The sequence below is a fragment of the Symphalangus syndactylus genome, chromosome 12, assembly GCF_028878055.3.
Source record: "Symphalangus syndactylus isolate Jambi chromosome 12, NHGRI_mSymSyn1-v2.1_pri, whole genome shotgun sequence".
In the NCBI taxonomy this organism is placed as follows: Eukaryota; Metazoa; Chordata; class Mammalia; order Primates; family Hylobatidae; genus Symphalangus; species Symphalangus syndactylus.
This window is the reverse complement of record NC_072441.2, coordinates 98285457-98303534: the sequence shown is the minus strand read 5'-3', so window position 1 is coordinate 98303534 and position 18078 is coordinate 98285457. Positions and strand designations below refer to the sequence as shown.

General features: G+C 39.2%; 1 long non-coding RNA gene across 1 annotated transcript in view; it reads right to left on the bottom strand.

Annotated features, from left to right (window-relative positions):
• LOC134734527 (uncharacterized) overlaps positions 1-18078 on the bottom strand; it is a 64018-nt gene that overhangs the window by 6052 nt on the left and 39888 nt on the right. The gene's annotated exons all lie outside the window — the stretch shown is intronic.

The window sequence follows — 18078 nt, the reverse complement described above, 5'->3', positions numbered from 1 at the left end:
TAAGAATTATGAACATGCATTTCTTTTTCTTCAACAGAGTTAAATAATGGCTCACTCTGGATTTCCAGATGCACTTAAGATGAAATAATAATGTTGAGCCAGTCTTGCCCTGCTTTAAATTAATCACTCCAGGAAGAGACATTAAACCTTTCAGACCACCAGTGTGCATAAATGCTTTAGTGCCCTAGACCATACACCCTCTCTTGGTTATTTGGGACACAAGGAAATGTAGGCTCAGTAAATGAGGCTGTTTTATGATCCATTTAAATACTCTGAAAAGGAAATTAATACTTTTATTACTTTCTATAAGTGAAAAACTTCCTTAAAAATCTGTAAGAGTTCTTTATATTATGGTGGGTAGGACTGACTGCCCTAGCCAAAACATGGATCCAGAAAAATAATGGAAGGTTACAGAAAGCATGCGTGGCCACATAAATCATAATGGAATAAATAAAGGCTGGAAACTAATTTGGAGCTAAAGAAATTCACTTCTAATCACGCCAAAAAATATTCACTTGATTAGAAATCAGGCTATGACTTAAAAATAAAGTATTTCTCAGTTTTTTTGAACAATATGAATTTTTGCTGGGCTATTACAAGGATAGGAAAGGAATCTAGAGAAATGTGGAAACAAGGTGTGAACCCTACCCCATGTCAGAACCATCAGGACTTCTCACACGAGGAATATTCCATTAGTCACCTTTTATAAACACTGCGCTCAAACTTTAAGACTTCACAACAATCCAGTAGAGAAAGGAAAATTAGGTGAATTTGCTAGAAAGGAAAGGTTACTTCTCTGATCTCATCTTTTACCCATTTCTGCCTCAGTCAGCTCCAGCCACCATTCTGGCTTCTGCTCTGTTCCTGAAACACACCAAGCACACTCCAGTCTCAAAGCCTTTGAACTGGCGGTTCCCTCTGCCTAAGACACTCTTCCCCTAAATTTCCACATGGCTCCCTCTCTTATTCTATTTAGATCTCTGTTCACATGTCACCTTATCTCGGGGCCCCTCCCCTATAATGGTTTGTCCTCTTGCCCTGCCTTATTTTTCTCTTAGAATATTACAGAATTTTTGTTCCCACTGAAATGTAAGCACCCTGAAAGCAGGGAGCTTGTCATTCACTGCTGTTTTCTCAGTGCCTAGCACAGGGCCTGATACAACTAGATACTCAATAATTATATGTTAAATGATGAACTGCACTGGTAAATACATGATTTGACTATCGTAAACCTTCCTTTCATTAAATTAGTAGATACCAAGCCTGAATTGGAACTCAGATCTCTCTGTACCAATCTGCTTTTATACAGATCGCTTGCAGGCAAGTGGGCCTATTATAAAGACAATTCCCTTGTAAAGAAGAAATAGTTTCTAACATTCTTCTAACAATGTTAGAAGAAACATTCTAGCATTCCTTTCAACATGAATTTAAAAAAAAAGTTTTGCATGTGTCAAGACTAAGGGAAGCTATATATTTAGTTGGCTATAGTGTCCAAAAAGGAGACTGAAGTAAATAAACAACCTGACCCTGTTCTCTTCCTTCTTTCCAATCTCCTGCCAGGGCTTCCCTTTGGCCCAACCCAACAGGAAATCAGGTGGCAAGGAATCCCCTCACTGTGGTCCATACAAATGAATGCTTTAGAAACATTTCTGTCTTTTTTTTTTTTTTTTTTTTTTTGAGATGGAGTCTTGCTCTTGTTGCCCAGGATGGAGTGCAGTGTCACGATCTCGGCTCACTGCAACCTCCACCTCCCGGGTCCAAGCAATTCTCTGCCTCAGCCTCCAGAGTAGCTGGGATTATGGGTTCGCTGACAGGCCTGGCTAACATTTCTAACTTTTAATGTAATCTTACTGCTTCTAGTTTTGACCTCTTGGCCTTTCAGGAGGACTTTAGGTGGAGGATTGACTTACATTAGCTTTGATGATTCTGGTTTTATTTTTCTTTTGTTAATGGAAACAAAATTCAAGGCTTAAGAAGAATACCTAGACGGATGAAAAAGAGGGTTGTCTCCTCACCTGCAGTGGCATGATCAGCCTACCTGCCAACAGGAAGAATCCTGCCTGGGGTCCTGGTTACAAGGTGGTTGAAATCAGCATGTTTATCAAGCATATTTCCTCTTGTGTAAAATGAGGAAGAATGGAGATAAGGCCAGGAAGTTAGTAACATTGTGTGTGATGTTACTTCTCCCATAACCTCTCAGATCTTCAGTAAAACCACTGAACTAATGACATATTTGGGGAAAGAAGAAATTGCGTCTGGATGATGCAGGATGAACCTAAGACAAAGAAAACTTGAAGAAGGACGCCATTGAGAATTCACAGAAATTGTAGAAGTAGCTCTAAACTTGTATTGGTACCAAATTGAAATTTTAAACCAAATTGACCTAAGTCTCCAAGGGATAGTAGGACCCCAGCTGACGTCTGGGATGTGCTTAAAAGTCTCTCAGGATTTTCATACTTTAAAAACTTCCATTCCATTTTTCCCATAATCTCTATAGTTAAGAACGTTATGTCTGAATTTAAATTCCTATTGCTGCAATTTCAGCTTAGCCTAGTAGTTAAAGTAATAACCATAATAGCTCCCAGGTATGAGCAATGGAGTCAGACTCTCTAAGTTTGAACCTCAGCCAAAGTACTTACAAACTTGGACAAGTTACTTAAACTCTCTAAACAACAGTTTCTTCAACCATAAAATGGGATTAAGATGATTCCATCCACCATAAGGTTGTTATGAGCATCAGATGAATTAATGTACACAAAAAATTTAACAGAGTACCTAGCACATAGTAAGTGCTCAATAATGTTTGTTATTAACACCATTCCTGTACACTAAGCATTGTGCTGTTTTACATAGGTCATCACATTTAATGCTCACAATAACTCTCAGAATTAGTGGTTATAATCTCCATTTTACAGGTAAGAAAATTAAGAGGAAGATAATTTAAATAATAAAGAACAGCTATTTTCTTTTTACATCTTTGTGTTGCATTTATTATGGCACCAATGTGACCATGGAGAAATAAATGTTTGAATGAGTAACTGAATAAATAATTTTTCTCCTTCTGATCTCTCCTAAAATCCAGAGAAAGAAGAGAAATAATTTCATCTCTCAATTCTGCCAATTTTTTAGTGTTCACTAACATTCTCAGACTAAGGACTTAAATGCCAATTTCATTAATGTTCCAATTTATTTTTCTTTCAGAGAAGCAATGAAAATATTTATAAGAAAGAGATGTAAAACATATTGCTTCCTAAACTCTAACACCTTGACTTCTTCCTTTCTTGGTTCTTCTACAAGCAGTCTTTGCAACATATTTTAATCTCTGCCAATTGGAACTAACTCTCAAAATAAATTAAAAATATACTTTTGCAATTTCTGAACCAGATAGTCTATAAAAACTATAATAAATAACATCTACTCTACTTTTTTCTCATGAGTGTTATTAACTATTATCCAAAAAAAGAATGATACAATTTTTAATGCAGAAATCCATACTTCCGGTTCATGATTTCTTTACCCTTTAGGTGTTTCCAATTTTTTTTTCTCAGAATGTACTCTGTTATTTCTCAAAACTGATACCAGATTACATAAAGGGTACTGCTTAAAAACATTTTCTTTTTCTGCTTTGGAGTTGGTCTCTTAATTTGAAGTTGGCATTTAATACCATCATAATAGCTTTACTTAAGCCAATCCTTTCTGTAGATACAGAATGTTCTGCTGAGATAGTCATTTAAACATAATGTTCATCAAGTATTCATATTTCCCATTTGTCATTTACTACTTATTCTAATCTTCTGCTATTTTTTCCAATTCTTTACTACCAAGTAGTTTGGATTTTTCCTTTTATTTCATTCAAGGATGTCGTGGGAAGTAAGCCTACGGTGCTGTGTACATCAATCTGCTGGATCTTGACGTACTCTTAGCCAATTACTGGACCATTCTGCCCCTGTTCAATAAGTAGCCCATTTCATGTCAGTAAGAAGTGTGTAATATAGTCTAAAGGGAGTGGGAACTAAAAGACACATCAGGAGTATAGATTTGACACTGTGAAAGGAAAATAAATCTCAAGACCCCAAAGTCACTAAGCCAGGGGAAAAGTCAAGCTAGGAAATATGTCAGGCAAACCTGCCTCCCATTTTATTTCTAAATAAGATAGCTACAAAGATAAAAAGCTACATATCTCCCTCGCAATTTGCCAGCAAGGAAATTCCTTGTGGACAAAGGTCAGAAAGAAATCAAAGCCATGCCTCTGAGGCTCACCTGAGACAAATACATATCTGATTACTTCCTCTGCCCTATTGTTATATAAAAATGCAGATTCATGGAGCCAGACTCAGCTGTGTATTCAGTGGAAGACTGATCAAGGACTCAAAAGAATGCTACCTTGGTCTCTTGTCTACTTATGACCTGGAAGTCCCCGCCTCAAGTTGTCCTGCCTTACCCAACCTAACCAATGTACATCTTACATATATTGACTGATGTCTCATGTCTCCCTAAAATGTATAAAAGCAAGCTGTACCCCAACCATCCTGGGCACATGTTGTCAGGACCTCCTGAGATTGTGTCACGGGTGCATCCTTAACCTTGGCAAAATAAACTTTCTAAATTGACTGAGACCTCTCTCAGATATTTTGGGTTCATGACACTTATCTTCTATTACTGTGTAATGTTTGGTGAAATTAACTTCTTCAATATTTCGTTTATTCAACCTTAAGTGACAGTGCTGTCTTCCTGTTTTCTAGAGATAATAATGCTTTTACTTTTTGATTATTTATTTGAAATTCAATAAAAGATCAGATTTAAAGTGTACTTATTATGCACACCCCCCCCCACACACACACATACACATACAAATGGTAACTATGGGTGATGATGGATGTGCTCTTTAATTTGATCGTGGTAATTATTATACATTGTTTACGTATAACACACTATCATGTTATATATCTTGAATATATACAAATTTTGTCAAATATTGCTTTAAAAAATATTGAGATAGAGAGTTTAGATCTCTCCCAAATGACCTGGAGGAATTTCACAGCATTTGAAAAGTAAAAGAGCAAGATATAGAGAAATATATGTATAAAATTTCCCAATTTATAAAAATGAAAAATAAAAGCCTATATCTGTATATATATGTAGATTAAGTTTTTTGAAACAAGGTCTCACTCTGTCACCCAGGCTGCCGTGCAGTGGTGTGATCACGGCTCACTACAGCCTTGACCTACCAGACTCCGGTGATTCTACCACCTCAGCCTCCCTAATAGTTGGGAATACAGGCATGCTCCAGCACCCCCAGCTAACTTTTTTGTATTTCTTGTAGATACAGGGTTTCACCATGTTGTCTAGGCTGGTCTCAAGCTCCTGGGCCCAAACAGTCTTCCTGCTTCAGCCTCCCAAAGTGTTGGGATTACAGGTGTAAGCCACTGTGCCCAGCCTGTATATATTTTTTTAAGTTGCAAGGTGAAGTAACAATAGAGGAACTATTCTAGTCTCCATAGCCTGACCACTGATATTCCCCAGCTGCAGGGCCTTTTGCTCAGCCTTTCTGCAGCATGTTTTTGCCTACCTGTGGTATTCAGTGCTGGTAGCCATCAGCTCTTCCTGAGATGCTCTCTGGCTTTGATTTCTCTGATTTCCTGCCTTGATTTGCTCCCATGGTTTTGCACCTATCTTTTGGATTTCTCCTTCCCCTCCCCTTTCCTCATTCTCCATACCACCTAAAGTTTACGCCTTTTTTCCTACACATGACAAACAGGCATAGAGGTGGGGATACAGAGGTGAGTGGCCCATCCTTGGCCTTAAATGGCTTTTAGGCTGGTAAATAGAGATGAACAAAACATTAGATAAGTGAACAGAGGTGTTATCAGTGACTCTGAGTTCCCTGAAGTATAGAATTATTTATTCGTTTTTCCCTACTAACTTTTGGGGAAAAAACCTGTTGTGTATCCTTGGGGACACTATCTCACAGCAATATTTCATCTTCCCATCTGCCCCCATTGAACTAGTTCCACAAAATCAGAGATTTTCAAAGCCAGTCCTCCTTTTACCATTAAATGAACTGAACCTACAGAGATAAAGCAACTTGCCCATGACCACATGGCTTATAAGTGGCAAAGTCAGACCAGAATGAGACCTCCAGGCTCCTATTGCTCCTATTGTCAGAGCTTGTAGCAGCTTTGTGGGCTGAGGTGTTCCATATTAATCCATAAGTAACTCTATACTTAACGAAGTAATGGTTTGGTATTTCCCTCTTGTTCCACAGAGGGTGACAGCATGTCCTAGAGGTCTGAAGGCAAAAATCCATACCTCTCTTGACAGAGCAAATTCTTCAGGTTCCAATCAGTTTGTGAAAGATTCACTCTGAAAGCCAGTGACCTCAGGACAAAGAAGTGGTTCTGAGCCCATTAAAATTCATGTTCAGAGCCTGATGGATCACATGGGAACTGCTGTAACAGAAATTATTCCTGAGGTCACATGGTGTGTTAACTCCTTACTCCTCATCACAGTAATGATGGCTCAGACAAACCATCATGGGCTCAATGAATCCTCAGCTGGAGAAAAATATCTGGGAAAGGGACCTCAAGGTGTCTAATGTATAAAAACAAGGAAGAGAAGCAAATATTGACAGAAATCTGATAATATTGCCTTTTCAGTTGTAAAGACAACACTCAGATGTTATGTGGCCAAGTAGGGAATTGGAAGGTAATAAAAGAGGGAGGAAGGGAAGAAGAAATGGAGGGAAGGAGAGAAGAAGGGAGGGAAGGAGGGAAGGAGGGAAGGAGAGAAAAGGGCAAGAAAGAAAACTTTCACCAAACTGATACCTGTCAGATAAAAGAGATTGGGGCCATAAATTTCTCCCGGCGTTTCTAATGGGATTTTAATACAGCATTTGGCCATCATCTTTTTTTCATTCCTGTAATGACATACATGCCCAAAGTGTAGCCATGGAGCCTCTGAACTCTGTATATTTCTGTAATACACAAAGAAAACAGCTGTCACATCCATTTTAAGGAACTTTTAAATACATTACAGTGAGGTCTACAGGCTCCGAATCCAAAGGGAAAGGCACAAAGCCTGTCTGTACATCATCTGTGACGGGCCTGAAATCCAGCCAAGGTAGATTTTTTTTTTAAATAATAAAATAAAATGCTGTGTTTTTTTTAAAGGAACATTATATTTTTAAACTGGAAATAATTGTATTTTGTGTCTTATATGGCATCTGAAAGTGATTTAGTAGAACAATGTGGTTTCTGATTGGTATTTGAATTGGTTCCAGAACATTTTTTATAATAACCATCTTAAAGATCCCAATTATCTGATCCTCTTTCCCCCCTTCACATGGTTTCATAGGAGCTTTCCAGAGAGAAAGAGAAACCTGCAGAGGCAGCCAAGCCAACTCACATCTAGCTAAACAGTGTGTGCCTGCTAGGCCCAAAGGAAAAGGCCTGCCTGTTATTTTGAGTTGTTCAGGATGCATTTATGACTCAATAAAGGAGGCCTTGGTATTACCAGAATAATTACTTACTAAAACAAGCCTATAAAACCAAAGCGTTGCCTCAACTAAAAGGCAAACAGAGAACATTCTTTTTGTTTTAGTGTTAACATGTAAACCTAATAAAGCGTATTTAGATTTCTATAAAATCAGCTCTGGGTGCAAAAGGGATGGTTGATTTACCAGGTGGACAGCGTCACCAATGCCCCGGGGTTACAAAGGGGCTAAGGGGAAGTGGTTCTGTCAAATATGAAAGGATGCTCATCCATAATGGACCCGGCCTTGCTTGTCACAGGCAGAAATTATAGCTTAGTGGTGAAGAAGCAGACTCCGGAGTCTGACAGTGGGATCTGAGGCTGCACCACCATAAGCAGTGTGATGTCGGCCGTGACCCAAACTCTTTGTGTCTCATCTGCACGGTGGAGATAATGTCATATCTATTTTATGGGATCACTGAAAAAAATGAATAAAATAATACCTGTGAAGGGCTTCTTAGAACAACACATGGTATAGAATATGGCACACAATGGTAGCTCCAACGTTTATAAATAAAGGGATCTATTATTGTAACAAAAGTAACTTTCATTTTTTACATGTATTAGTGATAAGCATAAAATTTTTAAATATTGTTAATTCTGCTTTTTATTCTTTCATTTGAAATGTTTTTATTTCATTTCATTTTTAATTGACAAATAATTATATAAATATGAGGTGCAGTGTGATGTTTTCATATATACATGCATTGTAGAATGACTAAATCTACCTATTTAGCATATCCATTACTTCATGTACTTATCATTTTTGTGTGGTAAGAACATTTAAAATCTACTCTTTTTGCAGTTTTGAAATATGCAACCTATAGTCACCATGCTGTACAATAGGTTACTAAAACTTATTCCTTCTGTCTAACTCAAACTTTATACCCTTTGACCAACATCTCCCCTTTCTCCATCACCCCTCCCGTTCCCACCAGCCTCTGGTAACCACCATTCTACTCTCTATTTCTTTGAGTTTGACTTTTTTGTGGCAACATGGATGAACCTGGAGGACATTATGCTAAGTGAAATAAGCCAGACACAGAAAAACAAATACTACATGAGCTCACTTACATGTGGAATCTAAAAAAGAATAAATATTTTTGGAACACTAAGTGTCAGCACATAGTGTCTGACACTATGCTAAGCATTTCAAATAGCGTATCTTGCTTAATCCTCTCGAGGTAAAATTCCTATCCAACCTCTGGTAAGTGGAGAACTAGAAATAGGGTTGCCAGATTTAGCAAATAAAAATACAAGATAGCTAGTTAAATATGTATTTCAAACAATAAATATTTCTTTAGAATAAGCATGTCTGAAGGGTTGCAAGGGATAGAGTTACGTATCTTACAACCCTAACTAGAGACCAAGATCCCAGATCTATTTCATCCAAAGCCCATCCTCTTTCTACCCTCACTACACTAAACTACAGCCAGAATATAACTTATTCTTTGTATATTTCTTTCTTTAGTGACATGGTTTGGCTGTGTCCCCACCCAAGTCTCATTTTGAATAATCTCTCCCATAATTCCCATGTGTTGTGGAAGGAACCTGATGGGAGATAATTGAATCATGGGGACGGTTTCCCCCATACTGTTTTCGTGGTAGTGAATAAGTCTCACAAGATCTGATGGTTTTATAAGGGGCTTCCCCTTTTTCTTGGCTCTCATTCTCTCTTGCCTGCCACCATGTAAGATGTGCCTTTTGCCTTGCACCATGATTGTGAGGCCTCTCCAGCCACGTGGAACTGTGAGTCCGTTAAACCTCTTTTCTTTATAAATTACCCAATCCTGGGTATGTCTTTATCAGCAGCATGAAAATGGACTAATATACCTAGTATTTTTTCCCAAACAAGAAGTTTCTTCAGGAAGAAATATATTGTTCATAAATTGCATTTGGTTATCAACTATCAGGGAAAGTAAAATGCTGAGGGCAAGTAAGCTAAACCATTGCAGCTGGCTAAAGGGCTGCCACTTCAAGAGCTGTCACATCAAATCTCTTTGTTTTCCTGAAATTATGATCTTAGGACATGTCAGCAATTATTAAAAGCCTTTAAACACAAAGTATCCAAATAATATTATATGTTGAGAAAAAATATTTTTGCATCACAACTGCCATGCAACAAAGCGTTGGCTAAGCGGCAACAGGCAAATAGATAATATGTCTGTTTTCTTTGTTGCACTATTTTCTACTTCTTGTTATCCCCTAGCTCTCCTTAGTTTCTTTTGCACCACTAGGGTTCTTGGTCACTATCAGTAACAATGAAGATATAAAAATTATGATAAAAATTCCTCAAATTTGGAAAAAGTTATCAAAAGGGCACTGAGGGCCTCTAGATAGAATCTCTAGGGTATGAATTGATTCAGCACAGCCCGACTTTTAAAAAAAATATTATACACGTAAAACAAAGTTAAAATTTTTTAAAAGAACAATGGAATGCACATCAGACAGGGAGTCAGAAAATAGAACTTGTATGTTAATTTTTTATTGTTTTCCTATACTGAAAATGAAGGCAATAAACCTATATATGCTATCTCTTGGGATTTGGTGGTTGTGAGGAGCAAATGCCATAGAGATCATGTATACTGAGGTCTACAGTGGTTCATGTTAATAGTGTTCAAAACTCCCTAGTGTTTGAAGTTTCTATAATTGCTTTTCAAACTATTTAAGGAGACATTCATCAAAGTATTTGCATATAAAACAAAGAATTATATGTTCAACAGTCTGTTTATTCTTTTCTTGCTTTTACTGCAACCTAATATAACAGTAAGTGAAAGTTATTTGCCTAGTACAAAGGACTAAACAAACACAAGGTATATAAGCTTGTTATTCAGTGTGCAGTTTAATTGGAGAGATGAGAGTTTGCTTGTTTTTACTGGTGTAAAAGAGGGAAACTACTCAACCCTCTGGCTAAAAATGATCTTTCTCAAGGCTACTGAATTTGGTTTTCCCCTTCGTCATCTAACAAGCTAAAAATAGTAAGAGGTAACACATTAAATGGTATGCATTATTCGAAGAAACATATGTGTGTGCACATATATACATATACATATTCACACACACACACACACACACACCCTTCACCACAATCCTATCTGGGGGGGTACTATTATCACCATCTCTATTTTACAGATGAAGAAACTGAGGCACTGAGAGGCTAACAAACTTGTCCAGAGTCACAAAGCTAGTAAGTAGCTGAGCCATAATTCAAACTCAGGCCTTCTGACTCCAGACTCCATGCTCTTTAATCCCACTATGCTACCTCTTTGTAATGTACTAAGTGCTGAATAACGTGCTATACTCTGCTCCTAACCAGACTGTCCCCATTCTAGTTATTGCATTGTTTTCTCCAGAAGAATGTTCACTGACAACACTCTGTCGAAATTACTCCAAGAATTACCACTCAGTTGGCCTGCAGTTATTAAAGCGAGGCTAGTAAGATAATCCCAGATGGGTGGGAGAACTGGAAAATTCCACAACAAACTAGAGCCTTGCCCAAAAGGAGCAAGTTGCTGCCACATAGTTGTTCTGTCGGGATGATGAATTCCAGAGCTCTTCAAAGTGCAAAGGTGAGGAAGTAAGGATTCTGGCCTTCCTTTTCTAGTGCCCGGTGTTTTGTTGGGTGATTACAGAGAAAGCAGTGCTTGAACTGAATCTTGGAAGTTGAATAGATGCTTATTGAACTAACAGGGAAGTGACTCCAAGGAGAACAAAGGAACAGAAATATAGTAATGAGGAAAGCAAGGGTCTGCAGAATGGAGACCAAGTACACAAGGAGGCTAGCCTGAGCCAGGTCATGGAAGGCTTTGTGGAATTCAGAAACTTCATTCTTTATAGATCCAGGGAGTCACTGGAGAGAGCTGAGTAGATGGTTAGTAAATTTAGAATACCAGAGAAGGTATCAGGTGTAGGGGAAAGATTATAGTTTCAGCTTTGGACTTTGAGTTTGAGATACTTGTAGCACATTGACTACAGGTGTTCTGTGGACACATGGAAATAAATGCTATCACTCAGAAGAGGCACGTGGACTGGAAACAGATTTGGGAGACAACCCCAGTTAGCTAGTAGTTAAAGCTCTGAGCATAAGTAAATTTCCTAGGTGAATATATAAGAGATGGAAAGAAGATAGAAATCGTAACCCTGAGGAATAGCCCACCTCTGAGAATGGAGGACAGATGAAAGATGAGGCTGGTGAGAGGCAACAAGTCAGGAGAATCACATGAACAGGGCATTAGAGATGCCAAGGGAGGAAAGAACATTATTCAAAAGGGTGTGGGCAAAAATGTCAGCTATCGCAGAGGGGTCAAATGAGGTGAGGGCTGAAAAACTCTCCCTATTTCAATGGAGTGGCAGGGTCACCTCCTAACTACAGGGGGTAAAAAGTGAACATGAGGATAGGAAGTAAAATGAAAGCAGGTAGAGAGGACTCTTCAGTGGAATGAAAGACAGAGATAGCAACGTGGCAACCGGTCTATGTTCTGTTCCTCAGTGTTTCTCCAAGAGCCTGGGAGGTGGCACTAAATCATGTGGACCTTGTTTCTCTGACAGCCTTTTAGAAAAGATCAGGGTTATAGACAACCCCCAGCCCCTGGTTGTCGCAGTCTCATTTTGGAGTCTAGTAATCAATTTTTTAGGTTCTTTCTCAAATCTCTAAACTGAGTAACTTGATAAACTAGAGCCTCTTTGGGGACTCATTTATCTAATATATAACAAGAATATGTGAATGTCCCAAAATGCAGGTTTTATGAGTATTGGGGGCACAGAGCCACTAACTGAACTGAGTCTTTTCCACTGTCATAAAATCCAGGTGATTTCACAGGTTGAAGGGGATTTTCATTTATTATTTTTATTTTCCTCTTGGGTTTGTTAGTACGCTTTTTCGTAATAATCATGCAATCTCAGGAGCATTATTTAAGATGAGACTGTTCAAAAGACCTCAACTCTGTACAGATTTCCCCCACTTGCCTTTCACCATGTTTAAAAGTCCACTGTTTGTTATCCTGATCTCTGCCCTTACACTTTGTGTGATCTTGGATGTGTACCTTAAATTATCAGGCCTCAGTGGCCTCATCTGTTCAGAAAGGGCACTGGACAAGATGCTCAATAAAACCATGTATTATTCTACATCAGGGGTTGACAAACATCCTATAAAAAGCCAGAGAATAAACACTTTCAGTTTGCAAGCCATATGGTCTCTAACGCAACTACTCAACTATGTCATGATAACCCTGAAGCAGCCACAGACAATATGTAAACAAATGATCATGATTGTGTTCCAATAAAACTTTATTTACAAAAATAGATGGTAGGCTGGATTTGGCCTGTGGGCTATAGTTTGCCAACAACTTTTCTAAACCTTAAAATTAAGTCCTTCAGTATACAAAGTTGGACCCCTCAGAATGACCTATTAAAATATTCATATCCTAGGAGAGGCTAACTATTCGGCTACTGCTAGTCATTATGTGGTGTGAGTCACTAAATGAGAAGAGCAAATGAGAAGACCAAAAAATGTAAGGTTTAGTATTTTATCAGTAAACAATCTGGTTTCTCAAAAGGTAGGTGAGAAAAAATTACCAAAAATATAGTTAAACAGAAATTCAGTTTGATCCATAACATAAAGTCTATTTTAAGAAGTATTTAACATCTTTTTTGTTAAAAAAAAATTCTAATTTCTTTGAAAGCCTTCCATCCTTGCGTTAAAGGCAGTGATACATGAATGAACGAGGAAGAGCAGTATGACTGGTGGGAGCTCAACGTCCATAAAGGAAGAGTCAGGGTGTTCAGGAGCAACGGCCCCTCCCTCTGTCTCTGGGGTACCATCTTTGTCAACACAGGTGCTGCCTGCCTCACTGGCATACAACAGCTGAGGTCTGTGGTCAGTTTAACTTTCCATCTAGTAGGTCTTAGCTTGGGCTTGGCAGGGCTCAGCAGTGACCCTTGGCTGACTCTGCCTCACCTCAGCTCCTATTGGTGTTAGAGACCCTTATGAGGTTTGGCTGTGACTATCATTAGGCCCTAGTTCGAGGGGTCTGCCTTGCAACTCCTGCTACAGAATTGTTTCACCCTCTCCAATACAGTGACACCCGCTCTGCCGTTTCCTAACCAGATTTCCAGTTCTTTCTGGAATTTGTCTGTGCACAAGGGAACCAAGAATGCCTCAGGAAAGGATGACCTCAAAGTTTCTTCTGCCTGAGCTCACTACATTCTCTGGTTCATTTGACTGTGACCCAGGTTAGTTTAAGGCAGCCTGTAAGCTGGCCACCTCCCAAGTCCTAACCGGCTTCTTGGAGCTTACTATTTACTTTACAGTAAACGGGGAGAGAGATGTTCGATTGCTTCACTGATTTACTCTCCCACCCGCTTTATCTCACAATCCCTAGAGCCAAAAGAGGGGCGGCCTTTTCTTTTACTACCCCTCTGCTGCCATAGAGCTCGCCTGGGGATTGTAGCAGAACAGTCATCTTCTCTACGCTAGAGGGGTGTTCTGAGAGAATGAGCACTTCAAGCTAAGTTGTTCATATGCCAAAGGAGCAAAGAATTTATTTGGAACAAACTTTCTCAACAATGCCTGGCTGCCTCTCAAGCCTATTGTTTTGTTCAAAATCTATCTTGTGTGTTAGAATCTGACTAATTCCTATCTATCTGGTTGAATTCCTTATAAAACAAATTATAGTTTTCTCCCAGGCTAATAGATAGATGAATGAATTTGAAGCACTGGGATGAAGATCTTATATTCCAAGAGATAGAACGAGGAGCACATCTTTCCAAAATATATCATTGCCAATTAATTGGCAATTCATTCTAAATACATTCAGTAGCTCTTTCCACAAAGACAGCTGAATAAAGGGAGTCTCTTAAGAGAACTAAGCTCAGGATGGATGGTAGTAATGCAGAGAGGCAGAACAGCACACAGAAGCAGTTTGGTGATATGCCAAGGGAGACATGCTGGATCTCCAGAGAGAAGAGGAGGAAAGCTGTAGAATGCATTTTGCAGTGTGTCTAGGACCCACATAGCCAAATATTACAGTGGGAGAAAAGTTGCTGAAGCATGAATCAGTCTGCAATCCAGCAAAAGTACTGAGGAGAGGATTGAACTCATGAGCTAGGGCAGCAATTTTGCATTTTATAAGGACTAGCACTTACAGTCAGTTGTTTTGGTTAATGGTGTCGGAGGACATAGAACCTTGTTCAGAAATAGGTCAAATGTATTCAGCTGATTTTCCATGTGTGATTCTTTGGACTATGGGACCAGGCTTAAAATTCAGGAAATGATGATAGTGGGCGGTCCAATAGAATGCTCCAAGAAGAATTAGAACACCTCAAGAGAAACTGACTTTAAAATATTTACTAACCAGATAGTTTATATTTGATTAAAAGATGGATAATTGCTTATGATCAGAAATGTATACCAGCAGTCTAAATGCCATTTTGCTACCTACAAAGCCATGGAAAATCAATAGGCAATTTACTCTTGACTTGGAAGAGCATTATATAATTTTAAAAGTGTATTTTTTTCTTAATTGTGTCATCCCATCGCTGATATCAGCATTTCTTGAGCATCACTGACAAGAAAAGAGATGGAAGTTAGTAAAACAAGCCAACCTAGCATTAAATTGCTCCTCTGAGAGTAGAATATGTTCTTCATTTATTGACTATGCATAGGATTTACAAAATAATCCCAGGCACTTGGGGCTACAGAATAAGGATTACTGATTCCCGCCAGAGCCCCGGAGGGCAAGGCTGCAGTGAGCTGAGATCCTGATGCTGCACTCTAGCCCAGAGTAATAGCATGAGACCCTGGGTCAAAAAAAAATGTACTGATTCCTATCCCCAATGAGATTATGGTCTAATGGGAAAGAAATAAAACATACAAAATCAACACAAATACACACAAATGTACACAGCAATTACAAGAAGGAGGTGGTAGTATGGAATCAAGAATTAGGCTGATTAGTTGGGAATGGTTAGGTAAACCTCAAAAGATGTGTAAAGGAAATAGGGATATAGTGTGAAGGTTGTTATCAATGTACTTTTAGAGAAAATTTTAGTTTTATGACACTCCTTAATGTCTAAACCTGTAGCATGTAATCTCCAGCATCTAAGAAAGTTTATTTCTAAGACTTACCACCTAATACCCCAAATAACCACAAAGTTTAAAGATGTGTTACCAACCTCGTGAACTGCTATTTCTCTAATTAAAAAAAAAAATCTAAATTACACATCACCGAGCTCGCTATGGTATATTAGTAGATATATGTATGAAGACATACATATACCAACTCAGACTTGTCAGGTATCTGCAGTCGTGGTATGGATAGTATAGGATTTCCCTCTGTATCCCATCAATACTTCCTTTTGCCCTGCCTCCCTTTACCATTACAATGAACATTCCAATGAGCATGTGTTTGTGCACTGGGACAGGTGCAGAAAATCATATAGTGCGGCCAGGCACGGTAGCTTACGCCTGTAATCCCAGCACTTTGGGAGGCCGAGGAGGGTGGATCACGAGGTCGGGAGATCGAGACCACCCTGGCTAATACGGTGAAACACCGTCTCCACTAAAAATACACAAAAAAAGAAAAAAAAATCAGCCAGGCATGGTGGCAGGAGCCTGTAGTCCCAGCTACTTGGGAGGCTGAGGCAGGAGGATTGCTTGAACCCAGGAGGCGGAGCTTGCAGTGAGCCAAGATTGCACCACTGCACTCCAGCCTGGGCAACAGAGCAAGAGTCCATCTCAAAAAAAAAAAAAAAAAAAAGAAAAGAAAAGAAAAGAAAATCATATACTGCAACCTATTTAGAAGCCTGATGTGAACATGATTTTAACTGTCTTCTGCCTTGAATCTTCTTTTCTGTTTCTCCAGGCCAGAGGAATTGGGAGAAGGATTGTCCATCCATGACATGGCTTGTTTTACTAACTTCCATCTCTTTACTAGTCAGTGATGCTTAAGAGATGCTGATATCAGGAATGGGATGACACAATAAGGAAAAACAATACACTTCTAATGTATTTCTGATCATAATTATGTCTTCAAGACAAAATTTCCATAAAGGAAGAAATTAAGAGCAGAGACAGTGAGAAATCATATCCTTTCACCAAGGGGTGAGCCAGAAGACATATCCCATTAGGAAAATAATGAACCAGAAATTAAAAAGCATTAATACAAAAGAATCTAGAAAAAGCTTGGAAGGGCTCTGGAATTCTACAGGCTGTGGCAGTCATTTGCCTTGCCAAAAACCCACCCAGCTGTTCTTTAAAAAAGAAAAAATAAAAGCCCATAGGGACCAAAAACATTGGCTAATAAGTTTTGAATCCATCTCCAAAATTTATTCATCTCTGCCAAGGTCAGGTTTGGTCACCGCATGACTGGAGGTCTGGGCATGCTATTCCCAGTTTTATTTTTACAGTAGTTATGGAGCCCTTTATATTTTCAAGGGCCCTCCTGTCACTTATTACCCACCCATCCAGACCACCCACTCACACTCCCACACACAATATGTCCAGACACACCCACAAATACCCAGATTCTTTCAACCTTATGGTGGTTCAGGCTATAGGAATACAGTTTGCTCCAAATGACTTTGCTTTACATACTTGGAATTTTCCAAAATAAATCTGTTTCCCTCTCTGGGGACCAATCTGTGGATGTTACCACTAGGCAAACATTGATGGAGCACCTACTGTGTGTAAGGCACAGATGAATGTGGGGGCTAAAAGAAACTCACCAGGAGGCAGAGAAGTCCAAGAGTTCCACTCTGCTGAGGAGGCGTGTGTGTGTGTGTGTGTGTGTGACAGTGTGTGTGTGTGTGGGAGAGAGAGTGTGTGAGAAAGAGAGTGTGTGTGTGTGTGTGTGCACGCTTAGGGGTGTATATCTGAATCAAGAAAAATTTTCTTCCTGCCACCCACGTTTCCCCTTCCCACCTTCCTTTCTCTTCTCCTTGGTTCATTTTTTTCTCTCTAGTTCTTCATCTTGTGTAAGTGTATGTCTCTATTGTCTCCATCCCTCCCCTGTCTTTTTTTTCTGCTAAGACTAAACCACCCTAGAATTTCTGTCCGACATGGAGGCTATCATTGTGCTTTTCTCACTTCCTTAAAAACCTTCATGAGGGTAGTTGCTGTGGCCATACAAATCCTACAAACACAAAAGGAGGGAAAAATGCTTGTCCCAACTCATAAAAACTGGCTCTGAGGACACTACATTCCTCCACATCCTACACATTGGTGTCTGCCTATCGGAAAGACCAGGAAGGAGGTGCTCCTGCTGCTGCTGTGCGGCGCAGAATGCTGACTGCAGTGTGGCCTCACAGCCTTCCCAAACCTCCCTGAGCCCTGACCCCTTAAGATAATTTATGAGGTGTCAGGATATTCTGACCACAAGGTCGGAATAGAATGGTTTTTACACGTCAGCTGCCATGAAAGAGAAACAATTTAATTCTGTTTCACTCTGGCACTGTCTGTTTTCACAATGAACAGGGGATTTGGGTCGCCTTGAGATTATTTTTCTAAGCACAGACCAAGACTGCTGCTGACACTTGAGATGTCTGATTTCC